At 32.2% G+C, this 16,527-nt stretch overlaps 1 protein-coding gene and 1 non-coding gene across 4 annotated transcripts in view; one reads left to right on the top strand and one right to left on the bottom strand.

The window, feature by feature from the left end:
* The window catches only part of gol (goliath), a 92,045-nt gene that overhangs the window by 52,098 nt on the left and 23,420 nt on the right, over positions 1-16,527 (top strand). The window lies entirely within an intron of this gene.
* TRNAD-GUC (transfer RNA aspartic acid (anticodon GUC)) lies at positions 5,665-5,736 on the bottom strand. The gene has a single exon. It is a non-coding gene; the product is annotated as a tRNA-Asp (tRNA).

Raw genomic sequence — 16,527 nt, forward strand, 5'->3', positions numbered from 1 at the left:
TACATACCCTTATGTACACTGCTGTATATGAACATATTTTTATCAGAATATGAGTTTTGTAAGTAGGAAATGGTTTAGTGCCAGACTTTTTCCAGCACCACTGCAATAACCCAGTTTTATTGCATAGTGAAAGCCCCATTTAACTTGAGCACCCTTTTTTTCGAACGGCTGATAACCTTAACCTCTCTTCACGGTTAGGAGAACACTCACTGAACGAAATCTTTGATAAGATATGAAAAACAAGAAAAAAAAAACTTTAACTTCGGTTGCAACGAAGCTATAATATTCTTCACAAATACAAAAGAATTTTTACAAGAACTTGATTTTGATCGGTCATTTCGTAGGGCAGCTATATGCTATAGTGGCTCGATCGGAACAATTTCTTTAGAGATTGCACCATTGCTATATATAATAACCCATGCTAAGTTTCACCTTCTCAAATAAAAGGGCTTTCCATACAAGCATTTTATTCCGAAAATTCAGTTTGTATGGCAGCTATATGCTATAGGGATGCGATAAAGGCGGTTCCGACAAATGAGCAGCTTCTTGGGAAGAATAAGACATGGGAAAATTTTCAGCACGATACATCAAAAACTGTAAGACCAAATTTACTCAGCTCGTCACGCTCATCATTTATATATATATTTTATAGTACTTATAGTTTCCGACAAGTGACTTTTCTTTTTCAACAGTAGCGAGCTTGCATTTTATCAGCAGTTGGTCTTAACCCAACTCATTACTGAGTAACTAATTAAAAAAACTACCTTTGATGAAATGGAACCCTTATACTACTTATAAAAAACTTCTTGAAATTTTTAAAGCCGTAACAGTTGATTTCTGTTTTCAAAACTATTTAATATATCGAGGTATTTTGCGAACGGTAAAACTTTCTACAGAACTGTAATACTTTATGATACTTCTTTCATGGAATCCCTGACGCTCCGAACGTAATATAGTTTCACAGAGAGCTTACTGAACTTCATCTATCTATCAAGAAAAAGGAAGAGGACAATCGCTTTATCTTATTCAGCAGTAGTTTGAAGGTTTTCTATGATAGCTTCGAAGAGTTACGGCTAGAGCTTCTAAGACTGTTAGTGTAATAAGTTTTTGGGGAGTTTTTTCTTTACTTAGATGGTCTATAGTTTTGACAAATACTTTGTATCTACCTGGGTGAGAAATTTTTTTTCTCCAAATACGAGCAACATTTACAGGATATACATTTTAAAAATATTGGCGAGATTTCCAGAGAGGCTTCCAAAATGCAAAATTGCAAACAAATAATGATATTTTTGCGATATGTTATATGCTAATTTCTCGCAGTGTATCTATATTTTAGCATCAAAATTGCGCAATGGACTTGTAAAGTCATTTCCACCTAAATGAAATTTTTCATCCGCTCTTTAAAGAGCTTTTTTACAGATTTCGCTTCAGTGTGCTATTCACAGTCTATAGTCTATACTTATGCCCATACTTAACCATATTATTAGTGTACATTTCCCTGCTTATCGTCTATTCATCTCTTGGCGATTATATGGAGATGAAGCAGAACTTTGGAGTCAAAAGCTCGAAAGCGCAAACGCTGCTTGCAACCACAAGTAACTACAAGTATGTACGAGTATTTAGGTTACTGCGGAGCATTAGTGCCGCTCCCCGGCAACCGAAGTAGTGAAAATCAATTTCATTTCATTGCTGGCAATGTGGCAACGCGGTGGCTTGTGGCCAAAAGCGGGCGAAATGGCAACAAAGAATCGTGTAAGCCACAGCGCCTACCAAGCTGCTGGCGAGCATTCAAGCGTCGTAGCTACCCGGCAACAGTTCGTGTGCCAGCAAAGTTGGCGAGAAGCCATTTAAGTAAAGTCATTTTTACACTTTCCGTTGTTAATGAAATACATATGGATGGCGGGGGGTACACTCCCACCATAAGCGCACTTGCTAAATGCCTTAAAGCGAAAAGAGCAGAAAAGAAAAGTTGAAAGGAAAAACTTTAAAGTAGAAGGCAGTATATGGGCTTCTGTGCTTTTGGCTTGCTTGGCTGCCTCCGCGACCGGCACCGCTGGGACGTGCCTCTAACAACAAATCCGGTTGGCTCCACTCGGGCCGTCATGTGCATACGAGTACGTTGCTGTGTTGCACACATATAAGGAAGGATTTTTCGCAATTTTCGCACCGACTTCGCTACGATCGCGTCCAAACCGCTGCGACCGCTGTTGCTGCTACTGACGAAGATGGTGATGATGTAGTAGCCACTGTCGGCTTGAATGGTTGAATAGTTTGAGTGGCATGTGGGAGTCGGTTGTGTCCGGATGAGTGAGCATGACTTGCCGCTGTCGAGTGACTTAGCAACTTGACGACTTATAAGTTTGTAGTTTAAATCACACGCCGGACCACTTGGTAAACACAAGAGCTAAAAACTAACAAATGAGCTGCTCGTGTGTAATGACTGAATGGGTGCGTCAGGCGGACGCGGTGTAGTGCAGCCTTGACGGAAGTCACGTTTTTTGCTAGCAGCAATGCACCACACGCACACAACGACCGGATGACAAGCACACGAGCGGACTAACTGACGAGCATAAAGGTATGCCAAGTGTCAGTATGTGTCGTAGAGATGAAAGTCTCAGTTTGTGGATGACTTGTGTTGTTGCAGGAAGCTTTATGAAAGCGGTAGTATGCACCTTCATTATAGGTTGCAAATATTATTGAATCCGTATACTAGTTCATGAATTCGTTGACGAGTGAGTGAAGTGGAAGCAGTTATCTAATCTGCGTAGTGACGAAGCGATCCAGCTTCGAGCTCCAGACTAAAAGCACGTGTTTGGCAGAGAAGTTTGCAAATACAAAAATATGAAAGGTTACAATGGAGCTCTGGAGAGATTTGAGGTTATGTATTCGGCACGATTGGGCTCCAAAAACTCATATGGAAAAGAAGTGGTTGTTTCGAGCACCAGCAACTATCCAATAAAATCGATTTACTAATTTGGTATTTGCAAGGGGACAATATTAGAAATTCCAGTGCATTACCTCGAGCTGATCTTCAAAGTGTAATCTTTCTGCGACGTTAGTAAATATAGAGAATATGCTCTGATCTCTTATCGCCTTTGCGCAAAAATTCGCAATCCTTTTCAGAAGACAAAAATAGTCTTATCAAAAGAGGTAAAATTTTCCAGATAACTTCATTTTATTCTGCCTCAGGCTTTGTAGCTTCAGTGTTAGAATGATAGTTTCCGTTGCAGCCGCAGACATTACGTTCTTACTTGCATTTCCTGCATTTATTTTTCACCAACTTCACTTCGGTACAACCGAAACCGCTGTAACGGAAGTTTGGCGCTGCATTACTGGCCAGAAAACTTCCCGTCTACGTCGTCTCCAACGCCTTCCGTCAGCGTCGTCGCCTACAGCGTTGTGCTTGTACCAGTCCGTCTAACTTTTAATTCCTTTCCGCTTTATGCTTTATTACATTATTTGCTGCTTCGGATATTTTTCAAAGTTTTTCTTCACAACGCCGTCAGCTCACACCACACTCCGCGCTCCGTTCCCCAATGCAATTTATTTGCTGTCTCACTTTCCTGCACACTACTTACATGAGCTATTTTGTAAACTCACAAGTTTTCCCCCTTTTTTTCCGGGTAAATAAAACATATGTTTGCTTGGGGGATCGGGGTGAAGCGCACACCGAACACACAACTTATAAATGCAGCACTCGTTGCGTTGTGTTGCTGCCGGCAACTCCGTGCGTTCGCCTGTCCATCCATCCATCGTTGTCGACGTCGTCCGGTTGTTTTGTTATTGGACGCCTAGACGGTCGTTTCGTGTGCCGGCGTGCGTGTTGTTGTGGTTTTGAAACGTGCGCATTTTCGTACGTGATTTATGGTGAATTTTGAATTTTGTAATTTTTCTACGATTTAATGTTGCAACTGCAACACCGGCAGGCGTGTTCGGGTGGTTACATCAAAAGTTGTTACCGCCACTGGGCGCAATCGTTCAAGCGCTCGAGGCAATCGATAGAGAGATTGACTATTAACCTGTGGGCCGAGAGAGGTGTGTCGCGGTGTGGTGCGCGGCATGTATGAGGTGAACTTAATAAATTTGTGTTGGTATGTGTGTGGTGGTAATTTATTTTTGTAGCGAAGTAACTAATGGAAATATTGTGTAAGTGTTGAACATGTGTGGTTTTCGTGTGAAAAATTAAAAAGCAAATAAATAAAATTTGGAAAGTTTAAGAATATTAAAAAAATTATTTGAAACGATATTTCAGTAAGTTTTTTTTGGGATTTTTTTGTGAAAAAATAAACAACATTTAATAAATGCACCTGTGTTTGCTTGAACAAAGTGCTGACCCAAAAACATTTACACAACTTAAAAAATAAATTCAAAACCAAAAACAAAGTAGTTTGGAAGACATTAAAAATTGAATGGAAAATTTCTTTCCGCTGTTTCGAAACAGAAGTCGACACACATCATGCCGACAAATAGTAAATATCAAATCGAAATTTGCACAATTCGTTAGCGACGTTAAATAAAAAAAGTTTAAAAAATCATAAAAATAAATGAAAATAAAATTTTTTTAAAATCAACAGATAATTGCAATTACATCAATTTTCAATTATAGAAAAATATTTTAATTTTCTTCTTTCAATCTTAGGCCCCTAGCACCCAAGAAAGCTAACACCTGTCGATTTTTCTGGCACACGCCAAGTCATTCAACCGTTTTTAAGTGAAAAATACCGTCAAATCTTAAATATTTCCTCTCCGCCCATAAACTCGCATATTTTCTTATTAATGTATGTGCAAATGTTTGTGTTTGTTTATGTGCGAATTGTCTAAATAGCATTTTCAGTTATTTTTAAATTTACAGCTCGTTGACATTTTGCTATGGAATTCCCGTTATACAAGTATGTACGTACTTTGTCTTCATTGGCATAGTTGCCGTACGAAAATAGCGTTGATGTGTTGAGATATCTGCCACAGTCACTATATTTTGAAAGTGTTTTACTTGGACGCGGTCCAAAAGCAATCTAACGTGCGATATGCACAAGTGCAGTGCTGGTCATGGAAATAGAAATGCAATAAGATTTAAGTACAAATTCATTTAATGTCAATAAATATTTCTGAATTCGTAATCAAGAATTCTTCATAACTTTCAAAAATGTGTAGTTTTTGGTAAAATGTCTTGGGGATACGATTATAATCTTTCTCACATATAATCTTAAATTTAAGGTTTAGCAGGTAGAAGCTATTAAAAAATGCAAATATATTTTCAAATTCAAATTTAAACTTTTTTCTATTACTAATTAATTACTTTTTTATAATTTATTACTTTAATTATAATTAATTAATATTATTAATTAATAATTTATTACTCTTATTATAATTAAATATTAATTAATTAATTTGATTACTTTCATTATAATTATTTACTATTATTAATTATAAATTAGTGACTTTTATTATAATCAAAAAATAATTAATTTTATAATTATAATTAATTAATAATATATATGTATTACTTTTAGTTTAATTAAATTATAATTAATTAATTTAGTTAAATTAATATCTTAATTAATTAATAATTAACTACTTTTATTACAATTACATGGTATGTGCAAGAGAAAATTGTTTAAAAAAAAATTATTTACAATTATTAAAAATAATCACATTTAATATTTACTCCCCGACGGGGAATTGAACCCCGGTCTCCCGCGTGACAGGCGGGGATACTGACCACTATACTATCGAGGACTGATAATCAAACACTTTCACCTTACGTCCAATTACCAAAAAGTGGAATATTTGTTAGCAACGAAATTTATATTTGTATATTTAGGTAAATTTTTTTAAGAAATTGATTGGTTATATTAATAATTTTTTAATTTTAATTTTATATATTTTTTCATTATTTTATATATTTATATATTTTTTTTTATATTTAAACGCTATTATGGTGCTTTCCTGCTTAATCACTTACTGATTAAAACAAAAGAAGTCTATCTTTCATACGTGGTTTTCGATGCTTTCACGACAATACATTAGGTCAACAAATAAAACAGTTCTAGATGCATAAAAAGTAAAAAATATTGAAAAAGCTTCGATTCATCGATATTTGCTTGGTATATTATCAGACATTTTTTGAACGAAGTTGAGAACGCAACAGATATTTGTATTTACCGAAGCGGTTAGGACATATTTATAGCAAGAGCGAGTGAGCGCGAGAAAGAAAGAGTAAGAGAGAGTGGATTCGGAACTGTGTAACCGTGATGAAGCGAAGTAGGTATCAGTCTATAACTTTTTTTCTATATGGCCTACTATTTTTTTCAAAAAATTCAATATTATCACAAAATGTCTCTGACGGGTATCTAAGATCTATGCAGGCAATCCTCAATATTTTTATCGTTCAAAGAAAAATATTATACCAGAATTGTAGTATAATCGTATATTATTCATCAAAAAACATTTATATATACATATGTACATATAGTTTATGCATTTGGCCAACACCTTTCTAAATAAATTTCCGCAATACTTTGTAAACAAATTTTTGTCCTAAAAATGAAAAAAAACGAACCAAAAAATACAAAAAGGAAATATTAAATAAATTAAAACAGTTCTCAATTGCTTTTTATGTTATTTACTTTATTTGCTTTTACTCAATTTTAGAATTGTTTATCACTAGTCTAATCTATTTTTTGGCACACAGTATTTGGTTGATTTTGTTTTTATAAAAACTTGAGCATATGGTAGACGCTTCTAGGTTTAAAAAATAATGCTTATAAATTAAATCAAAAAAACAAAAAACTCAAAAAGTAGACTAGACTCATTCAAAAATATTTACACAAACATACATACATAATACTATATACCTTTCTAACACGGCGTCTTTTTTATTTGTGCACTCAATTTGCATATTTAACTCGAAGTCATTGCTTTAAGCTCTCTCCTAGCGCGCACGCTAATGTCACAGCAAGAGCAAAAGCAAAAAAATATTTTAAAAAATTATATATATAAGAAAGCAATGAACTTATTTGAATGAAATTTGATAATTTCTTTTATTTTTATTGTTTGGAAAAACAAATTTGTCACAGACAAGTGACCTTCGAAGAACTTGAACTTGAGTTTGACGCTAATATAGATGCTTTCGTGCTTTAAATGGCATTAAGCGAAAATAAATATTTCATTTAAAAATTAGGGCTAAATATTGCAGCATATACAAAAATAGCTGGACAGTATATTTAGCAATTTTGGCAGCAGCTTTCTAGCTTAAGAAGAAAGCAATTTTCAACAATTTTGCGTGCATTGAACCTTAAAAAGGTGTTTTTGCATTTGAAAATTAATTAAAGATAAGATAACAAAATATAAAAAAAATATATTTTAAAGGAATTTTTAACGAGAGAAAATATTTTTTTATTTAAGTAGTTTTAGTATTGTCCCTTGCAAGCTTGGAAGTTCAAAAGCGCCATTTATTAAAATTTTGCTGAATTTATTTTAAATTTTGAGTTACCAAAGGCACTTAGTAATTATATTTAACAGCAAAAAATTGATAAAATAAAATTTCTTCATTCGCCAAATTCTATTGTTAGTTAAATGTATTAACTTAATAACAAATTTGAAGCTTTTATCAGTAAAAGCTTTTTTACACTCTAACAAAACACAGCAACCTACATTTAAACTCACATATCCGCATATTGAATTAAAGTGTACTGTATAAGTTTTTGTTGTCACTCTTTTGAACGTGTTGGGGGCGTAAAGGTTCAAACTTTGGAGTATAATTACAAAAGTTTATAATAAAGTTTTCGCTTTTGCCTGTAGCTATGCGAAAAGGGTCTCTATTCCTAAGCTGCGTTACAATTATCTTACTTAGCCTTTGGCATTGATTATCATAGTAAATTACCTAGCTGTGCATTGCTTGGGAATTAATTCTCAATTAACTGTTAATGATATTCGGTGAGATAATCAGTGAGAGCATTCGCCCAAAGGCAGCTTCTAGCGGCTATTTAGTTACTTATATACATGTATATCCAAAACATTATATAAAGTTAATTTACAGTGCGCTAACGAGCAAATAGCACAAGTCAAAATTGAGTAATTTCAAAATATATATAAATTTGCCTTAGAGCAGAGTGCTGCCAATAAAGACAGAGCTTGCTTTTAATGGCCACATGACAGTTAAAAAAAAATTAAATAAAAATTTATTATAAAATATTTTTATATAAATTAAAAAAAAAATTTATACAAATTTATTATACATTTTTTTTATATAAATTTGTATTTAATTTTTTTTTTAACAATTGCTATTTTTCTAAAATAAAATTTAGAAAACAAGCTGAAACCTTTCACTCACAGTTAAACCTATTTTGTAATAACATTTTTTTTTTGACTACAAAATGCAAAATGACATAACTCAGCTTACTATTTTTTACCGAAAACTAGAAAAATTACATTTTTTGAATAAAAAAGAAACTAGTTAATATGCTAAAGGACATAGCTCAACTTACTATTTTTTTTTAGCAAAAAACACAAGTGGCAAATTGTAGAAAACATTTTTGGACTTACATTTTATTGAATAAAAAAATATTTATGTGAGAAATGACATAACTCAGCTAATATGTTTTAACAAAAACTTAAAAAAAAACATGAAATTATGTGAATAAATTTTTGATTTATATTGTATTGAACAAAAAAATAATTTAATGTGCAAAATGGCATAAGTCGGCTTACTTTTTTGTTACCAAAAACTTATAAAAAATTAAATCAACCGAAGCCTTTTTTGAATATACTACATTTTCAGGAATAAAAAAACTATTTGATATGTAAAATAACATAACTCAGCTTACTATTTTTTTATCAAAAAACAATTATTAAATTGTAGGAAAAACTTTTTGATATATTTTTTGAATAAAAAAATTTTTATATGAAAAATGGCATAACTCAGCTTAATATTTTTTAGCAAAAACTTAAAAAAACATTGAATTGTGTGAAAGATTTTTTGATTGACAATTTATTGAACCAAAAACTTGAAAGAAATTAAATCATTCGAAGCATGTTTTGAAATAACTATATTTTCAAGAATAAATTCATTCAGCGTAAGCTTTAAATAAAATCTTTGAAAAAAAATAATTTTATATATTTACTAGTATTACAAAATATAAAGAGTATATAAATATAACAATTTTTCGCATGTAGCGTGATCTGTATATAAACATAACTAAGTATATGCCGTGTGCTGCGTTTGTGTGCTTTTACCCTTTTGTCATTTGGCGCACAAAAGTTTTCATTTAATTACTTTTGACGTTGTGCTGTGCCTGGAAGCAGTTTATGCGAATTGACACAACAGCGTTTGCGCGCCCAAAAGTGCGCTACATAGTTACTATTTATATGCTTATACCATGTGAGCATAAGCGCGTTTTGCGGCGCTTATCGATTTTCCCAGACCCACATTAATTTCGCAGAATTTCATTGTAGCACGCGCTTTGTCTGCAGACATAAGTGCTTAAAGTGAAATTGAACAAATTGCTGTTGGCACTATGCTACATGCGAAACTATGTGTACTATATATGTATGTATAGCTAGTGTATACTTTTACATATGTATGTATATAAATTATTTTCTTTGTGAAGTTTTTGTTTTCACTCAGTGATTGTCTTTGGCTTAAATATTTAATGCAGTTTTGCGGAGAATCCTTGAATATGGAAAACTTAAGCAGCGTGTTTATATGCAACTTATTTTTCCAGATTTGCCAACTGTTTATTTGTGATACAAAAAATTTCGGTAAAATAAATAAAATCATTTGACTCTTTAAGCGCAAAACTGTGTTAACACAATTTTTAGCAAAATTTGTATGCATAGAGTTGCCATACGCATTTTTTAAGTTTAATAATATCGATAATTTTTTATTTTTATATATAATAAAATATAAATATATTATAATTTTATTTCCGGAGTACATTTTGATCATTGTAAGCTCTGAAAAAAAATTGAATTTTTTTGAATTACATATAGAGTTGCCAACGGTTTTTTCATATGAATTTTTAACGCTCAGAGCCGTGTTTACAATTTTTTAGCTTAAATTTATTTCATAGGGTTGCCAAACATATTTTTAAAATTCAATAATGAATATAAGTAAGCTCTCTAATGAAATTTTACTCTTATAAATCGTATGTATATAGAGTTGCCAACTGTTTTTACTCATAATAAATTATTTTCGGCAAAATAAATAAAATGATTTGACTTGGTAAACGCAAAACTGTCTTTACAATTATTAAGTTAAAATTTATTATGTACATAGGGTTGCCAATTATATTTTTTAAATGTAATGATTTCAATAAATTAAAATTTTATTTCCGCAGAATATTTCAAATATTGTAATCACTGAATGAAATTCTATTATTCTGAATTATACTTAGAGTTGCCAACGATTTTTTGTATTATAAAAAATGGGTTTACTCTAAATAAATAAAAGCATTTGTTTTTTAAAAAGATTTTAGGACAAAATAATACGACTACATGGGTGGCCAAACATATTTTTAGAACTCAGTAATTTTTGATTATACTGTACTTACATAGGGTTGCCATTAATTGAAATTTATTTATGAAAATGAAATTATTTCAATAATTTATTATTCTATTTTCACAGATTTCTTAAATATGGCAAGCTCTGAATATTAATAGATTTTTCTGAATTATATTTAGAGTTGCCATAGGTTTTTTTTCATGGTTTGTTTTTTTAATAAATGAATAAATAAATTTCACTTTTTAAGTGCATACTCTAATAAAAATATGGAAAATCAAAATTAAAAAAGTTTTATTTAAAAAAGATTTGAGTTGTCATATGTTTTTTTGTTAGTTTTTTTTTGAGATTTTTGAAGAGTTTTAACTTCGTGCATACTCAAATAAAACTATGGAAAATTAAAGGTAAAACAATATATTTCTTTTTAATGATATTCATTTAAATTTGTTTTGCAAATGTTTTCAAATAATTCATTTTCCACATATTTTTTAAAATAAAAACCCGATTTTGATAAATAATATCAGCGTCTCAAAAACATGTATGCATTAGTTTACGAATCTGCTGAAACTGGTTTAAACAAATGTTTAGACGTTGTCGACGAGAAGCGCTTGAAATGAAGAGAGAAGTTTATTCAACTATCGCTATAAATTTGCATTTTAATATTTCTGCTTACGGTATTGTGTTTCCACAAATTACACTTAATTCAGAAATTTTACTAAACTGGTAAGATTAGTTCAAAGCGCACATTCAGCTGCATTTAGTTTAAATCTAAAAAAATTATAAATAATCTAGAATTTATTTGCGCTGCCGCAAGTTAAATTGGATTAAAATTTTTCGCATAGCCTCTCGAAAGATCATTACGGCATTTTCTCTCACAAACGTTTAGGCAATAAATGGAATTTAAATTCTGTTGCGAATGAAATGCAGAGAACTTGAATGTAAACTAAAATATTTTACACTGAATAAATCCAAATGTGTATATAAGAGTAGAAAATATACTATACTTAATGTGGGAACACAGAGATAAGAAATATAAAAAGTTTTCAAAAAAGACTAGTTACAGAGTAGATACTTTAAAGCAGTTTGTGGATCAGTTCATTAGATTGAAAAACCGAATATATTTAAGAATATTTAGAAGTTAAAAAATTCAGCACAAACGTTGATCAGTTAATTTAAATGAAAATAAATTCGAGAAGCAAAGGGCGGTGTTAAAAAATACAATGTTTTGGTTAGCTGACGTATACCATAAAGTATTTAGGACATCTAATTGAATAGTTAGCAGACCAGAAAATAAATATATTTAAGAACATTTAGAAGTTAAAAAAGTCAGCACAAACGTTGATCAGTTAATTTAAATGAAAATAAATTCGAGAAGCAAAGGGCGGTGTTAAAAAATACAATGTTTCGGTTAGCTGACGTATACCATAAAGTATTTAGGACATCTAATTGAATAGTTAGCAGACCAGAAAATAAATATCGCTGGCTGAAGCTGCTTATAGAGACAAAAATAACTTGGAAGAATTATCAAAACGTGTGAAAACAAAGGAACGTTGCTTAAGTATATAGGATATTGGTTGACAACGTAAAAGTCAGGAAATGTGTAACCCATCAATTTTTCAAATATACCTAGGAATACAGGAAAATAATATATGAATCCCCAAAACTATAAGCTCTAAGAAACAAATAACGCCAAAAAAACTACTACAGGTTACGAAAGCGCTTAATCAGAACCAGTCTAGACCAGTTACCGTTTGGTATTTACAAATGCGCGCATATAGCTATATATTTATACCTCTCGTTCTGCTATGAGCAATCAGGGTCATTACACTATTACGGCAACGCGCTAGTTCTGTTTGCATATGTGCACCGCGAACTCAATGAACTCTGCCAGGCGGACCCACCTACAATTTACGAGTATGTGGCTGATGAGTCGGCACATGCAGTATACCATAAGAAAACACAATAATACCGGATCAGTTAGTTGAGGGCACAGTCAATTCTAAAGCGGACAGACTAAGTAGTTGCCGGTACGTCCGGCTAGTGGGAGCGAAGGGCTTTGCCGTTGATGCCGGTGACGATGGCTTTATGCGGCCAAATACCGTCAGCCAAATGCAAAACTACATAGTTGTTGTGCACAAGCAAGCAGCCTAAGGAGCGTACTTAGTCAGTCAGCCAAGCTGTGAGTCAAACAACAGAGTCAACAACAATGGCAGGGCAATACGCCAATTGGCTTGGTCGTGTGCTGATGGCGACGGCAGCGTGTTAATCGGGCGTGCCACTCACGGCTAACAGCTGCTTAACGCACAACCAAACGTACAGCGTGCTGCGCCTCGCGCGACGCAATCCGCAGTAGCGCTGCGCTTGCGGTCTACCCAACTAACCACGTCGCGCGTCACCTTTGTTATGAAGCATTTCATTTAAAGTAAACCGCAGTTTTTCTCAATTCTAATGCCTCCTGGCAGTCGCGGTACGTGCCGCGTCACGTTAACCGGTGTGAGTTGGAGCGCGCCAACAGCGCCGCCCGGCGTAGGCAGCGCGCTTGTGGGAGCGGTGTGCGGCGCGTATGCCTTCACAAAAGTTTCATGGATGATATACCAAAATGTTGACAGCTCAATGCGATTACAAAGCGAATATTAAATGTAATAATTTCAATTTTATGTGCACTTTTCCCATTCTTTATTTCTCATTTTTTACATGAAACTGTGTGTTTTTGTGTGTGTGTGTGTGTGTAAGAAGGTTAAAACACGCGCCAACGCTCGCGAGTGTGAGCCATAAATTTATGATGACTGCATGCGGCATACGTTTATCCTTTCTTTTTCATTTTCATTTGCATTGTTATTTAAGTTAACTTTAAATGCTTTTTATAGTATTTAAATGCATGCGCATATACAGGCATGGTTTTTGTATATGCGCGTGTGTGCGTGTGCGTGCGCCGTGGACACTTATTGAATTATGAGGCTGCTTAAATTGCCCAGCAGGCGACTTGTGGTGGGTCAGCCAGCGCGCCAACGCACCTAGTGACGTAAATACACAAATCTACTGACAAACACACATATACGTTGTACATATATACATGCTATGTACATATACAAATTTAAACATTCATTGCCTTGTGGCCGGTAAGCTTTACTTTAGTATTATAAAAATTATTTTTATTTGCACTTTTATATTCATTTCATTATTTCTGCGGCATTGTGATTGTTCATGCTGTTTCTTGTAGTTTGGTTTCTTATTTTTATACCCTTTACAGGGTACCTTAAGTTTGCCATGAAGTTTATAACACAGAACGAAAAGTCGAGAGACCTTACATATACAAGTATATGTATATATCTGCCTGTATATACACGGAGATATCGCTCCGAAATTTTTCACACCACGTTTTCCCTCAAAGAAGCTGCTCATTTGTCGGAACCGTCGATAAAGGATCACTGTAGCATATAGCTGCATCACAAACTGATCGTTCAAAACCAAGCTTTTGTATTGGAAACATTTTTTATTTGACAAGATATCGTCATGAAATTTGGCGCATATTATTCTCCAAGGCAACGTTTTAATCTCCGAAGGGATTGTACAGATCGGAGCACTATAACATATAGCTGCCATACAAACTGACCGATCAAAATCAAGAAAGAGATCCTTTTGTACCCTTATATGCTATAAGAAATGCAACTGTGAAGGTTATTATAGCTTCACATTTATTTTTGTTTTTTATTTTTATATTTTTTTTTTGTTGCAGCTGGACAATAGGCGCATTAAAAATGTATTCGATGCGACAAGGCTGCGCCAATGCGCGTAGTTTATGGTGTGCGTGTAAATATAATATTATGTTGTATTTGCAATTTTATACATATGTACATACATACATATGTTTGTGTGTGCATATATTTTTCTATTTTGACGCCATTATGTAGGCCGTACGGCCATTTAAGCGCACTTTTGTTGTTTCTTTTGCCGCATTTTCAATGTCAAATGTCACAGCGAGATAATGAATGCGTGTTATTTGTTGTAAAATATTAATTTGTTTATTGGAAAAGTATGCAATAAACTCGCCATTTCATTATGCAGTGGTGCTGTTCAAAAGCTGAAGCAATTAAATGGTGTATTTATATAGATATGTAGCGAAGAAACGAAAATTACATATTTTACATGGAATTGAGTGCCACAAAAATTAAAAAAAAAATTTAAAAAGTTCTGCATACAAGATTTTTTAAACTCCATTAATTACCTAGACGCCTAACTTCATTACAGTTTCACGATAATTGCCAAGAAACTAATTTTTGAACTATCGCTCTTATGTCGATATTTTTAATAAATAATATATTTAATAAATAATAATACTTTTTTGGTTTGGCATTACGGATTATATTTGATCGGAGAGTATATTTTTTTTATTCAAAAACTGATTCGATTTCGAAAAGTGTTGGAAAAACTTTTTAACATTATTGCTATTTTTTAAATGCATTCAAAAACAATAGTAGTAATTAAATTTCAATTTTTTTCTAATACTTGTCTGTATTGTTTCCATAAAAAACTTAGGCTTCAAACTCATAAGCTGTATAAGTGCTAAAAGCCGGAAGGCAAATGCGGATGTTATTTCAAAAAAACAAAACACATATAAAAATTGATTAAAATCTCGTTCCCACACACAGTTAACGGATTTTAATTTGTATTGTATTTATTAGTTTCAACAGTTATAAAAAGTCTTATTTTGGCAATATTTATGGGCTACTTTCGTATTTCGCATTTGCCTTATCGATATGTTATTTTTATATATTATACACTTTGCATCAACAATTTTATATAGGAAACCGTTATCAAATTTTTGCGCATAATTTTCAAATAAAAATTTTAAAAATAGTATTTTATGTTTTTCAAATTGTCAAAGTAATGAAATAGAAAAATGCTTCCGCAAAATGCTTACATACATGCTCAAAAATACATGCATATATGACAGCTAGCGTAAAAGTTGAAACTTTCAAAACTCAAATAACAGTAAATATGGCTTAAGACAGTTAGAATTTTCAGAGCGCTTTTATTTAAACACTTGGGTCTTTAGGTAGCAAATAAACTCCGCTGCAGCTTTTTTATAATTTTTTATTTTATTTCTTGTTACTTTTCTTACGCCTCAAACCATCAAACGTCGCCAACGCCAACCGATTAGCCTTCTTCGATAAATCTATACAAATGCATATAGGCTATCATAAATTTGTTAGACTGTTTGAGCTGCGGCTTTATCATATAAATATAAACATAATCCATGTATCAGATTTCTCCCAACCACACATACCATATACATACATACATACATACATACATAGTTTATATGTACATATGTCTAAGGCTAAGCACACATCTGTATGCATATATTTGTTCGCGTGTTTGTGGCTGCCGCCCAAAAGAAATCTTCCCATATAAGGTGTTAATGTCTGTTTAGCATTTGAATCACGTTTTCCATAATTTACATTCACGTTTTAGTTGTTCATACATATTTAGTGCCGTCATTTAGTTGGCTTTGTTCGTTCGTTTCGATTTGTTTCTGTTTATTTTCCTTTTGGGTTTTGGTTTAAGCATATAATTAAATACTAGCATGCATACAAAGAAACATAATACATATCTATAACTATATATGCTTTGCAGTACTATACTACTACTGGCAAGTTAATATTGTTATGCCTTTTTTAAATTTTTTATCCGCTTACTTTTAAATAAAATTTAAAAAAAAACTTTACAATTTTTTAAAAAAATGTATGAATTATATATGGTTTTATAAAATAATTGCATTTCCAAAATAAACCAATTTAAAAAAAATGACAATTAAAAATTTGAATTAAAAAAAATTTTAAACCAATTTTATCCTTTTTTTTTTACTATATTAGTACCATCAAATTTCTTAAATGTTTTAGTTTCATAAAATATTTTTGTGTAATTTAAAAAAATATTTTTTGAAATTTAAAAAATTTTCGGTTTTCAGAATATTTTCTTAATTATCTTTTTTTTGTTTTTTGAATATACAAAATTTTAATTTTAAA

Source organism: Bactrocera oleae, chromosome 4 (assembly GCF_042242935.1).
Source record: "Bactrocera oleae isolate idBacOlea1 chromosome 4, idBacOlea1, whole genome shotgun sequence".
Lineage (NCBI taxonomy): Eukaryota > Metazoa > Arthropoda > Insecta > Diptera > Tephritidae > Bactrocera > Bactrocera oleae.